The sequence below is a fragment of the Calonectris borealis genome, chromosome 2 (genome assembly GCF_964195595.1).
Source record: "Calonectris borealis chromosome 2, bCalBor7.hap1.2, whole genome shotgun sequence".
NCBI lineage: Eukaryota > Metazoa > Chordata > Aves > Procellariiformes > Procellariidae > Calonectris > Calonectris borealis.
Window position 1 is genome coordinate 8,591,736 of NC_134313.1, and position 14,851 is coordinate 8,606,586.

A 14,851-nucleotide genomic window follows, 5' to 3' on the forward strand; every position below is an offset into this window, starting at 1 on the left:
CAGGTTGGTGGTCCAGAGGCCAGCAGTGAAATTGTGGACACACAGCTAGTAATTCTGGGTGGCTGTATATGCTGTACATGCAGGTGCAATGTACAGTTACCTTTGGAGATGGAAGCTAGGGAAGAATACAAAGGTCCTCACTTGCTGAGCAAGTGGAGTGGCTGTGAAGACTAGTGTTTGGATTAGTTGCCTGTGGTTTTTATGGCCGCTTAAAAGCAATACATGAAAGTCCTCGGTGACTTTAGACTGGCCTCCGTGAAGCACTGCCTTCCCTTGCTGTGAACTCGCAGCTGCATTCAGCAGAAATGCTTGAGCTCATGTTTTTCTTCATACAAAGACCAACTGTTAAACATTGGGAGGGCTTCCCCCCTCCTCTACGTATGAAATAATCTGCATCTGTGGTTCCTTCCCCTCAGTAAATCTGCAAAACACCTGTTCAGACAAGCGCTTTGAGAAGGCTGAGGCTTGGCCTCCTGGCTGATTGAGTTTATTGAAGTATTCTTTTCCTGGACTGCTGAGATCTTGTTTGAGACTAGACATTAAATTAAACATACCTGTAAAATCTAAGATAAGACATTGAAGCTAAAGTAATAGTGTTCTGCTCTCTTGCTGTTATAATGACTTGTATTTCTGAGTAGCTAAATCCATGCGGAGGAAAATAGGAATGAAAAAGATTGAAATAATAGGAGTACCTTGAAAAAGTTCTGGAGGAGGAATGGGAATTAGTTTAAGAAAATATGACACAAATAGGGAGACGTACAAATGTAGCAACAAAAGCTGTAAAATTTAGCACAGTAAGGAAACTGTTGAAATGTTCAACATCACAAAGGTTTATTTTTGCATAAACAGTTTGAGATGGACATCTTTGAGGACTGTTACCCAGTTTGTACCACCCCATTAATCTCCCATTTATATTTTGGTGTTGAGTTTCGGTTTTGAAAATTATTTGAATTTGAGATTTCTAGAAGGTGTCTATTCTGAGCACCAAGGGCCTTGGCAGGTAAGTGCAACAGAATGCTGATCTCCACGGGCTGTGAGAAACTTTTCTCCTATTTTCCTTCTTGTATCTCTACAGCATCAGGGACTGCACATGTGTATTACCGTGTTCTGATACTTAGAGGATTAAATATTAAAAATATGCATTCCAACTTCATAATGTTAGTAAGGCTTAGCAAGTGTTGCATGTGCCTGATGAGTTGCGCAAATTGTAGCTCACACAATATATTGAAGTATGTGCAGATTCATTGTTGGATATCTTGAAAGCCAATGCTGTATTTATATTGTTAAGCTAATTTTTAGTTCCTGTAAACATCCTACACTCAGCTATAACAAGTGGTAGGGCTGGGGGGTGGATGTTTACTTCAACTGACTTGGAAAGGCAGCTTTCCTCAATGATCAAGTGACATATTGGCAAGAACTATTTTTCAGTAGTATTCAAATAAGCTTATTGTATTGTAAATACTCTAATTTCTGTGGAACTAGTATGTATTTCTATAAATGTCTTAATACTCAAATTATGATTTATATTGGCTGTATAAAGGCACACATTTTTATTGTGAAGCAGTCTTTAACTGATGAAATCTGTATCTTTTTCTAATTGCAAATAAACTGTGATAATATATCTTTGCTTGAAAAGTAGCTTCTGATACACTGATGATAGAGAAATAATCTAAAATCTTATATTGAATGTTCAATCCTCAATTGCAGCAGTGATTTATTCCTTGTTACCTACTTGCTTATTGTCAAAGGAAGAATAGATATATTGGGTAATGCTAAAAAAAAAACCCAAACCAACAGATCATTACAGCAGTAAAACTACTAAGATTTAACCGTTTCTGTTGCCCTCTATATCTAACAAAATAAGAAACATCTAATTTTGATGGGGAGAATCTGGATAGGAGAGCAAGGAAGGAGACGAGCATCTTTCACTTTCCTTGTAACTCTTCTTACATCATGTCTTGTCTCCTGGAATCCCATTCCTACTAGTGATTGTTAAATGAAGTATGGCTCCAGCATTTGGAGAATATTAAGTTCCAAATTTAACTGTTCAAAAAGAACTAAAATATTTTTATTAAAATGGAAGAATGAAGGACATGGGATTCATCATCATTGTGAAGCCTAACCTGGTTTCTTGAGGATCATTTTTACGATTTTGTATCCCCGTGAATATTTGAAAGGCTCACATATTTCTTACTTATAAGGCAAATACATTATCAAAATTATCAAGAGAATTTTTCTGCATTTAAATTCACATACATGAGCACCTTTTTGTTATAGTTAAGCTTTTTGCTGTGGTTTTTATTTTTCGCTTCCAAACTAAAAGACGTCTTTTTAACTTGCAGAAGTCCTTGTGGGCAGGTTATACGTAATATATGGCACTGCAAACAATTGCATGCAAGAAAATGCATCAAATTCTGTATTTACACAGAATTCTAGTGTGTGAACACTGCAGTACAACCATGTATTTACTGAGTGTACGAGTCTATGTATATAAAAAGTTCTAGTGGATTTTGATTTAGTGCATCTGTTTAATGCATTGACTTTTCCAGTTGGGGTGAACTAAGGAAGTATGAGGGCTGGGAGTTGTCCTCCTTAGGAGAGATCATGAAGTTAAAAAAGCTTACCTCCAGAAAAAGAATCCGCATGCCTTTCTATTCTATTCCCCAGAGTTAGATGCCTCGTGGCGTCCCTAACTATGTCTGAGAGAACTTCACTGGAGGTTGCTGGTGTATCTCCTCTCCATTCTGAAAAAGCATCCCACTGTGAGTTGCCATGCTCTGGGAACGTCAGATTTTGACAGCAGGGCAGTGTCGGGGATGGAGCGAGAGGGGGGGATGCACCCCACTCCTAAGAGAGAAGCAGCAATACGTTTACTGATGTAAGACGGCAATTTAACAAGGTTTGATAGTAAATGCGACAGTGAGTTAACAAGACTCGATGGCAAGGTACACTTGATTATTTACTGCATGGAGGACAAGGGTTGGACAAAACTGTCAGGGAGACCCTCCCGTTGAGTCGTGCGGTGCAGAAAGGACCCCCTTGCGTCCTAAACTCCTTCTCAGAGAGGAGTCTGGGTGCGGCTGGATCCAGTCCTAGTCCCAGGCTTGGTCAACGGCTTATGTCTAAAGGATTATATATACACAATCAATCCTTTATATCACTTAGATAAGATTTCAAAATTTAGCATGCTATCAGTCACTTACCGAGGATCTGCTGCCGCAAGGGATCTCTCGACCTCGAGGAGGAACCCCGAGAGGCGTCCCTGCTCAAGGGGAGGTCCTGGCGTGCAGCCGCTGCCGTGCAGGAGAGCTCAGAGGGCTCCTGGGCTGCCCACTACGTATGGGGGTAAGAGGATTGACTCACAGTCATATTTACACACCCACTGCAGTTAGTTTCTTCCAAACGTGGCTGGAGTCGGACACCGACCAGCACGGCGGTTAGGTGGACGCATCGCCTGTTGTGTTGTTATCTATCTCCCCTGAATCCACCCTGAGCTGGATGCGTCCGTCACGGCCAGACACATCCATCACGGTCGCCACGGGCGGTTATCGCTTGAGAGGGTCACGGGAAAAGGTCAGGTCAGGGGAGCCCACCCTCGCAGACAGAAGCACAGAGGAGGCGGTGAGAGGCGAGAAGGATATACCTGCCAAGCTGTAGCACGTTGCGGCTTTGCTGTTGTGCGTTATGTGGTGATTAATGTTGACGTGATGCTCCTGACCCGTTTCGCTAATGATTTCTACCCTTGCTCATACGAAGGAAGGTGCGGTCTGTACGCACCCCTGCGTTACGTCACCGAGAGCGCAGTGAAATGCACGTGCTGTTCTTTCTCAATCTGGATCGGTTCCCTTGCTTGGTGGATTCTGCGGCGCCACGTGCTGATGTAGCCATGGGATAGTGCAGCGACCAAAAAAAAAAAGGCTTTGATGGCAAGAAATTATCCTCAAATCAATGTTCTTGCCAACCAAAAGGTGTAAAGATTCATCTTTTCAGCAAGTGCCTCCGTCTGGAACTAATTGGTAGCGTGGATAGTGAGTAAACAATCTGAGCGGATGTGGGTGTGTATTTGGTGTTTCAGCAGGTTTGTTTTAAATACATTGGAGATTTAGAATTCATATTGCAGAAATATAAATATGACCAAAACTAGAGTCTTACTGGTTTTTTATTATAGAAAGAAGAGTTGTGACTGCTTTTGATGGAACACTTAAAAATCAAGTAGGAGTAAAATGCTAAAATTAGTGAAAACAAAGAGCCTATTGAAGCTTGAAATTTAATTAACGTATTTTGAATATTTGGGGTTTGCAGTAGTTTGAGTTCTACAGTGGTTTCAGGCTTAGGGGGGTAAATTTTGTTTAGCTACTTCTTGGATAAAAGGGCAGTAGCGTAGGTTAAAATGATATTCTCGTCAACAATTTCAAGTAGTCTGGCTCCTCCTGAGGGCTACAACACACTCACTGAAAAGTGTCAGGACCAGTATCATGAGATGAAATTTCTAAAGGTAAGCCAAACTGATGGTTTTTTTTTGTTGTGTTTTTTTTAGTGAGGATTTGATAGGAGAATGAGTATTGTGCCTGCGTGCATCCTCCCATGTGCTTGGCTGCACGTGCGGGTGTTGTAAAAGTGTCAGCTGTTAACTTGTTCTGCTGTCTGTGAAAGTCTTAATCTGAGAATTAAATAGACTAATTCTCGTACTATTTCTCCTCAGCCGTATTTACCGGGTAATGTTTGTCATTCTAGTTTGTGCTAAAGTAAATCAAAAAGTTAAACTGCTAACCTAGAATATTTGCTCAAAGATGCCAAGCATAAAATAACACTGCAGAATTCGAAGCTCTGTGTTAAATCACGTAGTTCAGTGTTTTCTTCCATTTTGTTGATGCTTTTTAAACAGATAAGTCATAATCCCGTGGCGCCAGTGACAGCATAAAACAAAATTGAATAAATAGCTGGGAAAGGGATACAGTGTGCATGATTTATGAGATTGTCTGGAAGTTTAGAGTCATAGAATCATAGAACAGTTTGGGTTGGAAGGGACCTTTAAAGGTCATCTAGTCCAACCCCCCTGTCATGGGCAGGGACATCATCAGCTAGATCAGGTTGTTCAGCTGATTTTACATAGATATTGTGGCAACGGTAAGTCACTTAACATTAGTCAAAAATGAAATTTCTCTTGAAAAACACATAGGCACAGATAATGTTTTTTTTCATGGCAATTTTTAAAATATGCATTTACTCTTCTGTTTAATTCCTCCTGGTTTTGCCTTATGCTAGAAATCCAAATGCTTATTTAAATAAAAGTACATCGATACCCACCTTTCTTGTCCGTTGTGGTGTTCACTAAGACTGTTCTTCCCGTAATTCAGTGCATTCCCTCAACCAGCTCTGCCAGTTCTAACCAGCTTAGTTCACGTGTTATAGGGGTTCTCTGTGTGTGGTCAGTAAGGCCATAGTTAAAACTACTTAAAACTTCCATGTAATACTCTTGAACCACTATTGAATCACACGATTCTGTAGCAGTTGAGTGTGAGTAGTAAGAGTCTTAACTCTGATGCTGAAGTCTCTTCAGACAGTTCAGGAAAGCTCTAAGTTTGGGGTCTTTTTCCCCTCTGTTAAGGAATAGCAGAGCTCCAACGTGTGCATCTTTAAGAGAGGAAAGCCTAACCCGTGAAACAATGCATGGGCCCTGTAAGCAGAATGAAGGAAATGTAGTTTATGTCAGTCTGGATCATTTGTGCTCTGATAACATCGCTTTCTCAGTAGAGGAATAATTTCCTGTAAACAATATGGCTTTATCTATCTTAAAAATCTGCAATTTTAATAAAGTGGAAAATTATTTTTCCAAACTTTCCACAAGCGTTATCTCTGGCAGGAAAAAAGGGAGGTGGCATGGATGAAAGATGCTTTGTGAACTGAATTCTGTTTAGTTAAGGTTATGGAAAACACGCTGAAAACATATACATTGAGTGCATAGCTTAATGCATTTTTTTTATAAACACGTTTCCCCAAATATTAATAAATCAGTTGACTTGACTATCTACTAACTAGTAGAAAACGTGATATATTAGTAATCTTTTTTGGAGATGTTTCACACTTAAAGTCTAAGTAATTGTAAGCTAGAAAATCTCTACTTATCCTGGATTTCAATTAATAGTCAACAGAAATGTTACAGCTGAGTGTGATTTCATGAAATACGATCTCTTTTGTGCCCACTACACCTGAAGTCTTGTCTATCCTATTAAACTGTCTGCTGTAGCTATCGTAGGTTGCTGCCTTCCTCCTACCTGCAATGGAGACATAACGTATACCCAGTATTTCCACTTCTGCAGCTACTCTGGTTCTCCAGGTGTCGGCACTTCTGGGTTGCATCACATGCCAAGGGTTTTACTGGTCTAGCTCTGTCAGCTGGAGACAGATTTCATACAGTCGCCTTCAGAGGAGCGTTAACAAAATCTGCTACAGAATTCTGCTGTTAAACAAAGAAACACGCCCTACCCCTTCTTGCATACATTACAGTCATAAAAAAGCTGGTGTTACGGGATAGAGGCAGGAAAACAAGAAGCAAACTGGATCTTATCAGAAGGAGGAATCTTCATGAGGAAGGGGAAAAAAAGGTACTTTAATACAGAGTTTCCAGGTCAGAGGCACTAGTGTATGGGTGGTGTTGGTGCTAGAGGCCAGGAGAACATCTGTTGGCTTCTGCTTCACAACACCAAATTAAGTGAAGGGAAAGCTGCAGGTATGGCTGAGATACAAACTCCGAAAAATCGCTTCGTAACTTTTCTTTGAAAAGCTGAAAAAGGGAAAAAAAAATCCCAAAATGGCTATCTTAACTGAAGTAACCTGTTCTCTTTCAGAGAACTGAGGTATTCTTCTTTGTATCTTAAATTTACTGCTGCCTCCCATTTTTATTTGCTAAAGCTGATTAAAAATCAAAGACCACCACAAAAAAAAAAACCAACACCATCATTTTTAAATGCGTAGAGACTTGTTTTCTAGAAAAGTTACTTCCAAATAAGAAACCTAGAGAAGGGAAGGAGAAGCACTAAAATTCAGAAATAAATTTTTCGAGAAGATTGTATACACAGTATCAGTTTCAATTCAGAGGACGCTTGCACAGTTTGAGATTTTTCAGTCAACTGTTTAACTCCTTGAGCAGTTTTTAAATGTGTCCTGGTTTCGGCTGGGATGGAGTTAAAGTTCGTCCTAGTGCTGTGTTTTGGATTTAGGATGAGAAGAATGTTGATAACACACTGATGTTTCAGTTATTGCTAAGTGCCCTGGCTAGCAGGGCTAGTCAAGGACATTCAGCTTCCATGCTCTGGAAGAGGCTGGGAGGGAGCACAGCTGGGACAGCTGGCCCAGCTGGTCAATGGGGTATTCCATACCATGTGACGTCATGCTCAGTATATGAAGGGTAGGCGTGATCCAGGAAGTACCGATCGCTACTTGGTTATCGGTCAGCGCGGGTGGTGAGCAATTGCATTGTGCATCACTCATTTTGTATGTTCTATCATCATCATCATCATCATCATTATTATTATTATTAATAATTATTATTATTTTCCCTTCCTTTTCTGTTCTATTAAACTGTCTTTATCTCAACCCATGACTTTTTTCACTCTTATCCATCCGATTCTCTCCCTGTCCCACTCCGGGGGGGGGAGGAAAGGGGAGTGAGCAAGTGGCTGCATGGTGTTTGGCTGCCTGCTGGGTTAAACCACGACAAAATGACAGCTATATGCTAGTAACAGAGCCCTACTTTGCACAAACAGTTTCATACAGGACTGTTTGCCACTGCACTTATGTAGTTAGACCATATCGTTTAGAAGTTCTAATGATAAATCCTTAAAATGCTAGATTTGCATTAGAGATGACAAAATTTTTATGCTCATTTTGATGCATGTTAATAAACTTCAACTTTTTAAGAATAAAATAGGTTGTTTATAATTCCAGTTGAGCAGCATTCAGAAAATACTTAATTTTGGTTAATATGCCTGCTGCGTATTTTCAATAATGTGAGAAATTCTTGTTTTCTACAAGGGAGTTATGCGTAAGTGGGATTTATACTTATTAGTATATTATGTATGTAAACAAAGCTGCTGAAGCCAGTTTAAGCTCCAGGGAGAGCAGGATTGGACTTCCGTTTTTGTCTTAACTTCTTGGGATGACATTAAAATGCAGACACATCTTTAGTTTTGTTAATTTTGCCATATAAACTTTCTCTTCCATTCTCAATGCCTAAATACCACCGTATGTGCAATGTGTACCGCTAGAGAGTAAGTGGCAGAATGATAAGAACATTTTCCATTATTTTACTTGTACGTTGTGCTTTATGTTGAACTTTGGGTCCAAAAATGGCTCCAGATTAGTTTTATATGCATTTATGCCCAAATAAGTGAACGTGTTTTAAGCTAAATGGAAACAAGATACTCGTTTTCTCATGTGGAGTTAATCAGGAACAGCTCGGGGTGTTTAACTGCTAGAATATACGCTTTCAAATGCTACTACTGACGTTCATGTTCCTGCATTATTTGTTTACTTGAAATGTGCCAAATTTTTCAAACTCTACTTCATATTCTGCTGCTTGGTGTTGAATTTCTGGAAGCGTGGACTGGTTAGGTTTTGAGCTGCAGGGGAGTGATGGCGTCACTAGTCCATGGCATCTGTTTGACCTGTTCTGGGCAGCTACCTCTTGCCTTCACAACTCCCGTCGGACTTGGGGGAAAGCTTCTGCGCAGAACCAAGCCCGTCAATACCTGTTACCTCGTCAGCAGGGGCGATAATGATTGCATTCAACTGCAGAATGCTTGCCTGTATTGTAGAATACATTGTATTTTAAAGACATGTATTAATTCAAATTGCAATGTTGAAGAGAAACTTCCACTTCCAAGGACCTGATGACATTTACCTAAGAACGGAACATTACTTACTGAAGAATTCTCCATTTCAGTGAACTGCTTCTTTATTCTGTTGGAGTCTTCCTTTTTTCTGTCAAGTACTCCAGGCTTCTTCAAAGTTTTGGGTCCAAAATTTAAATTTTAATGATGAGGCATATCTCCCCCTACCCCAAACTATTTTGATACAATTAATATAAATGCTATTTAAAGCAATGTTACTTAAATGAAGGAGCTGATTATTGAAAGGTGTCTTCCTTCCTCCACTCTCGTGGTGGGATGTTCTCGCAGTGTTGTAGGGTCCTACCAGGCTGGTGGTGTGTTTGTCTCAGTTCGTAGAGAACAAAAAAGTCTGAGGCCTCCATGTATGGAGACATTCTGGCCCTCATGTGCTGTCCAGAGCGTTGCTGGTGCTCAGGAATATACCGGCTGGCTGCATGATCGGAACAAAGAACTGCTTTGACAAAACCATCACTGATTTCCCTTCTTGAAGATCGCCCCTGTAGACACAAGGGCTAGCTACCTTCTAACGAACAATTTGGAAAAAAAAAAAAGGGAGTAAGCAGAACACATTTTAGTGTTGTCCTAAGCACAAAAAGGTGTTCCCCACAGCTTGAGATTACTGTGCGGTGAACGTACGTGCAGGAATTTAGTATTGCTATTTCTGTGATAAAGTTTTATGTACTCCCATAGAGACTGATTAATGCAGCCTGCAGTATTAAGTCCTGTTATCAGACACACACACACATATAGATCTGCCCGTCTATCTGTACAGAAAATGTTGGCAGGTCACTACCTCCACTGTGTTTTTCCTTTTTCGGAGCTTGTGGTCCCTACCGCGTACACCTGAGTGTCAGAAAATAAGAATTACTAGGCTTATGATGATGTTTTGATGTTTTGGTGATGTTGTGGTGATGTAGGTTTTTTTAACTGGACTTTGTCCATTTTTTTCCAGGAATAAAAACACTTTGGCACTTACATTGTTAGAAACAGATGTTTTGGGACTTTCTAGATTGCCATGTTTAAAAGACACCGAAAGCAAACAGAAGAACACGTTTATGACAAATTTATATTTATTTTGTGGGGTATAGTATTGGTCCTTGAATTTTTTTTTAATCCACTCACAAAACTAAGGTGCAGAGCTTTGTTCAAATTTGGAAATCAGAGCATTCCAGTAGGTTCCCTTCAGACAAAAGGAAATGCAGAATTCCTTTAATTGCAATAAAGGAATTCTTTGTCTTTCACTCCTACTTGCCTCCTCAGAAGTAAAGGAGGAGTTTTCCCTCCCAAGGAAGGAGAATAGAGAAGCAAGTGCCAGTAAGGCAAAAGCAGAGAGGGTGTCTTTGGTGGCCTTAGTTTGAGGATACAGGAAAGGAGTGAATCCTCCAAGTGTAACAAAGACAGAGGTATGAAGGACCTTTTTTTTGCCAGAGTTTCCAGAGTACCAACCTTATTTGTAGACAGTAAACAGAAGAAGGGATTATCCAGTGAACCGGGTTCACCGGACAATGTTCACAAGGATCCAGAAATGTTCACAAGGATCTCCCTCCTTTTTTGTTTGTTTTATAGGAGGTGACTTTTTGCTCGGTAGTTAAATTTGTTAGATGCACCCGTCTGAATGCAGCGTTGAAGAGCTGCTGGGTCCGAACAAGGGTTATTGCAAGACTGCCTTGGTCTCTAAGGGCGGAGTAAGTTCAGGCTCCCTTTGCTTAGATCTAGTATCAGGAGCAGGTACGTAATTTTTCACTGCTTTAAACAGAGCCTGTTCTTCACTCCGAGCTGTAAACGCGCGGAGTAGGGAATATCGTGCTGTTTTGTGCTTTAAGGAATTTGCATGGTCAGGGTTAGCTGCAGCTAGGAATGCTTCACAAGGGTATCGTCTAGCGGGTGCACAGGATGGCATTTTCTTAGGTGTGGAAAGGTACCAGGCAAGTCTTACAGATGATATTCTCCGGGGAAAGAGGATTCACCCAATCCTCTAATTCGGAGAACGCTTCTGTGAAGGCCCAAAAGCTTAATTGATATTATGAAGATAAACTGTGCCTCTCTGACAACTAAATTGTCATAACAAACATTACATAGGACAGAGTCCGATCTCAGGGGTTTCTGGAGACATGGAGATCGGTCTTCGTATTTTACGTAGAATAGGAAAACTTCACAGAGCGTAAGAATCCAAACTTTTTGAGATTATGAATAAAAAAAAAGAAATATCAAAACTATGAAAGTGAATCGGGTGAGAATATCCCACTTAAAAAATGATTTTCTAATTCTCAAGGATTATAAAGTAATTAAGTGCTTAAATAGCCCTGAAAATAGTATTTCCCAAAGTCAGCACGCTACGTGAAAATTTTATCTTCTGCTACTTGAAGGTTTGCCAATATGTGGTGTTCTTATGACTTCTGTCACAGACATGTAACAAAATATTAAGCAAAAGGAAGTATTCTGAGTACTGTTTTATCACTCTTGGTTTTAAGTACATTGGACGTACACTATGACACCTACTCAACTGACTGGTAAATACGGGAACGTGGGGAAACTTGCTCCTAATTTATTCTCAATGTGATAAGACGACTTTAACATTTTATAAGGATTTTAAGTGCTTTGTAGGAACAGTTTAAATTGTACCCTTGGTAACTTTAATCCTGAGAATTTTTTTTGCTAGTTAAACTTTCGTTGGCTAGCAATACTTAAACACACAGTTGGTAGGGAGGGAACAAGTAATATGTCTCTTTACTGTAAAATGGAATAAAACTTCATTTCTTCAAGATATCTAAGAATCAATATTTGACTATAAACTGATTTTTTTGAAGCAAAAATGGGATCTAATTTTACTGAAATATATTAAATATAAGTAGACTAAAAAAAAAAGGATCAGAGTGGTAGACTTTGCTTGCCCACTTCTAAACTAAGATACTAAAAAATGGCAAAAAATGCCCCCCCCCCAAAAAAAAAGAGCTTCATGCCCAAACTGAAACGTTGTGTTTATTTTCTAGTAAATCATGATATGACAACATACACAAGCAGCCCATCTGTATAAAGTCATCTATTTACTGCCACTGCCCTGAGCACAGCTGCTGTTTGGAGTCTCTCCTGAACATCTGTTAAAAATGAACTCATTACCCTCGGAAACCTTCATTAAAACTCTCTCTTTGTGTCAGATCTGGTAAGTTTGGGTTTTTCATCAGGGTTAGGTGCTGTTCTGAGACAGCTGCCTGCCATACTGAGCACTCTACCATTTGACTCTCATATTCGTATGGATGTAGTCTCTCTAATGCCTTATTGTAAACACGGTGGGCTAAGGACCTTTTCACTTGTTTATTTATATTCTTTCTGTTCTGCAGGAATTCTAACAGCGATGTTACATTTCCCAGTAGTAAATATATTTACATCTATGTTTAGCTCTGGCTTCCTCTCAGTAGAAATCTTAGTGAGAATTAACTTAAGAAGTTGTGAGGAATCTTTTCCACCTCTGTTCTCTACATTATGATTATATGCTTCTTGATCAACTAAATCGATTGGTCTTCTGTAGGCTTTTGGTGAAGCACAGATTTCCCAGATTTCTAAATTTTTTGCTCTTTTCTGAACCTTTTTGAGTTTTCGCTACTGCACTTAAAAGTTCCTATTTTTAATCAGTGAATTCAGGAAATGGAAACTTTGGCCATTTCACATGATCAGTAGCAGATAATAAATCTTTAAATAATCCTGGATGGTGTTTCATGGTAAGAGTAAAGTTTTGGATATAGTTTTTCATCTTCATTTTTTTTAAGAATAGAAAAATCTATTGCATGTTGAACAATCAGAAATAATTTCCATACAGATCTTCATCTTAAAACTTTTTTCCTATTTATTTTGACTGCTTAAACTGCAAATTTAAGGTATTGTACCATAAAGACTGTATATATAGTAGTGGTAAGAAAAATCAAGATCTAGTGAAGTTTTTTCTAGGGCTATGCTGATAAGAATGTTAGCTTATTACTACTTCAGCTGATGTATTGGGATGCACAACAAAGTCTGTAATACCTTATTAAAACAGCCCCTTTTGATGTAGAAGCATTTTAATTAAATCTCATACCTCTTTTTTTTGATAAATACCTTTTTTTATTTTACAAGCAGGCAAGTACATTCTGTGCATCTGTGAAGTGTTGTTAATGAAGTTAGGAAGAGCTTATGCATTTTGGTTTAGGGATAGAAAAGTTTCTTCTCGTAAATAAGATGTAGGCTAAGACTTGAATCTCTCCAATGTACAGGCTACATCTATACTGACAAATACACTTGCTCCAGGGAGTGATTCCCTCCCCCTGGCTCTTTTCCCACCACCACCCAAAAGGTTGCACCCACAGTGCTCAGAGCTGTCCCCTCTAGACGGGCTGGATCTGCACTACATTGCATTTGACTTTGGATCGCCTCCACCACCTGTGTACTGCCCCTGTCGTAAGACAAACACATAGAATCATAGAATCATTAAGGTTGGAAAAGACCTCTAAGATCATCGAGTCCAACCAACAACGCAACACCACCACGCCCACTAAACCATGTCCCTAAGCACCTCATCTACACGTCTTTTAAATACTTCCAGGGATGGTGACTCCACCACTTCCCTGGGCAGCCTGTTCCAAGGCCTGACCACTCTTTCAGTAAAGAAATTTCTCCTAATGTCCAATCTAAACCTCCCTTGGCGCAACTTGAGGCCATTTCCTCTCGTCCTATCGCTTGTTACTTGGCAGAAGAGACCAACCCCCACCTCACTACAACCTCCTTTCAGGTAGTTGTAGAGCGCGATGAGGTCTCCCCTCAGCCTCCTCTTCTCCAGGCTACACAACCCCAGTTCCCTCAGCCGCTCCTCATAAGACTTGTGCTCCAGGCCCTTCACCAGCTTCGTTGCCCTCCTCTGGACACGCTCCAGCACCTCCATGTCCTTCTTGTAGTGAGGGGCCCAAAACTGAACACAGGATTCGAGGTGCGGCCTCACCAGTGCCGAGTACAGGGGCACGATCACCTCCCTGCTCCTGCTGGCCACACTAGTTCTGATACAGGCCAGGATGCCATTGGCCCTCTTGGCCACCTGGGCACACTGCCAGCTCATGTTCAGCCGGCTGTCAACCAGCACCCCCAGGTCCTTTTCCTCTGGGCAGCTTTCCAGCCACTCTTCCCCAAGCCTGTAGCGTTGCCTGGGGTTGTTGTGACCCAAGTGCAGGACCTGGCACTTGGCCTTGTTGAACCTCATACAGTTGGCCTCAGCCCATCGATCCAGCCTGTCCAGGTCCCTCTGCAGAGCCTTCCTACCCTCCAGCAGGGTAGGAACACACACGGCTGTGTGTTCCCTCCTTTCCTTTCTGGAAGCGTCTGATAGCAGGGGGCTGTGGGGCAGCTCGCTGCAGTAGTGTTCCCGGGGCAGGAAGGTGAGGTACATGTTGCATGCCTGGGGGTGATGGTGGGGGTGTATTCTGGTGCCCAAGGGTGCAACTTGTGCTTTGCTTCGGTGATGTTAGAGGACTCTGGGGCAGGAAGACACCACTTGGTGGGCTCATAGACGGTGTTCCTGAAGCAAAATGGTCTTCACACTCAGGGATGACTGTTTTCGAAGGAACCACTTCTGCACACTCCAAAAGAAAGCTCGGGGATGGATATAATCCATCTGAGAAGTTATTTAATGGCACGGACTTACTCATTCAATTCCTACTTTGCTCTAGTCTGTTTCTTGCCCTCCTTCCACTAACCGTGCATTCAGGCCCCCCCATCTTGCCACCCATATATCCTAGTTAGGTATGTCCATGGTTGTAGCCATCATCATACCTTAATGTGGAGGGATTGGGGAAGACGCTCAGCTGCTTGCTGTTGCTCTCTGATACGCCTCGGTGAGTGAGGACAATACCTTCTGCAGACTCCACAGCCATCTTACGGCTCTCGCCTGGACTACTGATGGTGCTGCTTCCCTCCAGAAGTAGAGGAACAGGAGAATCTCT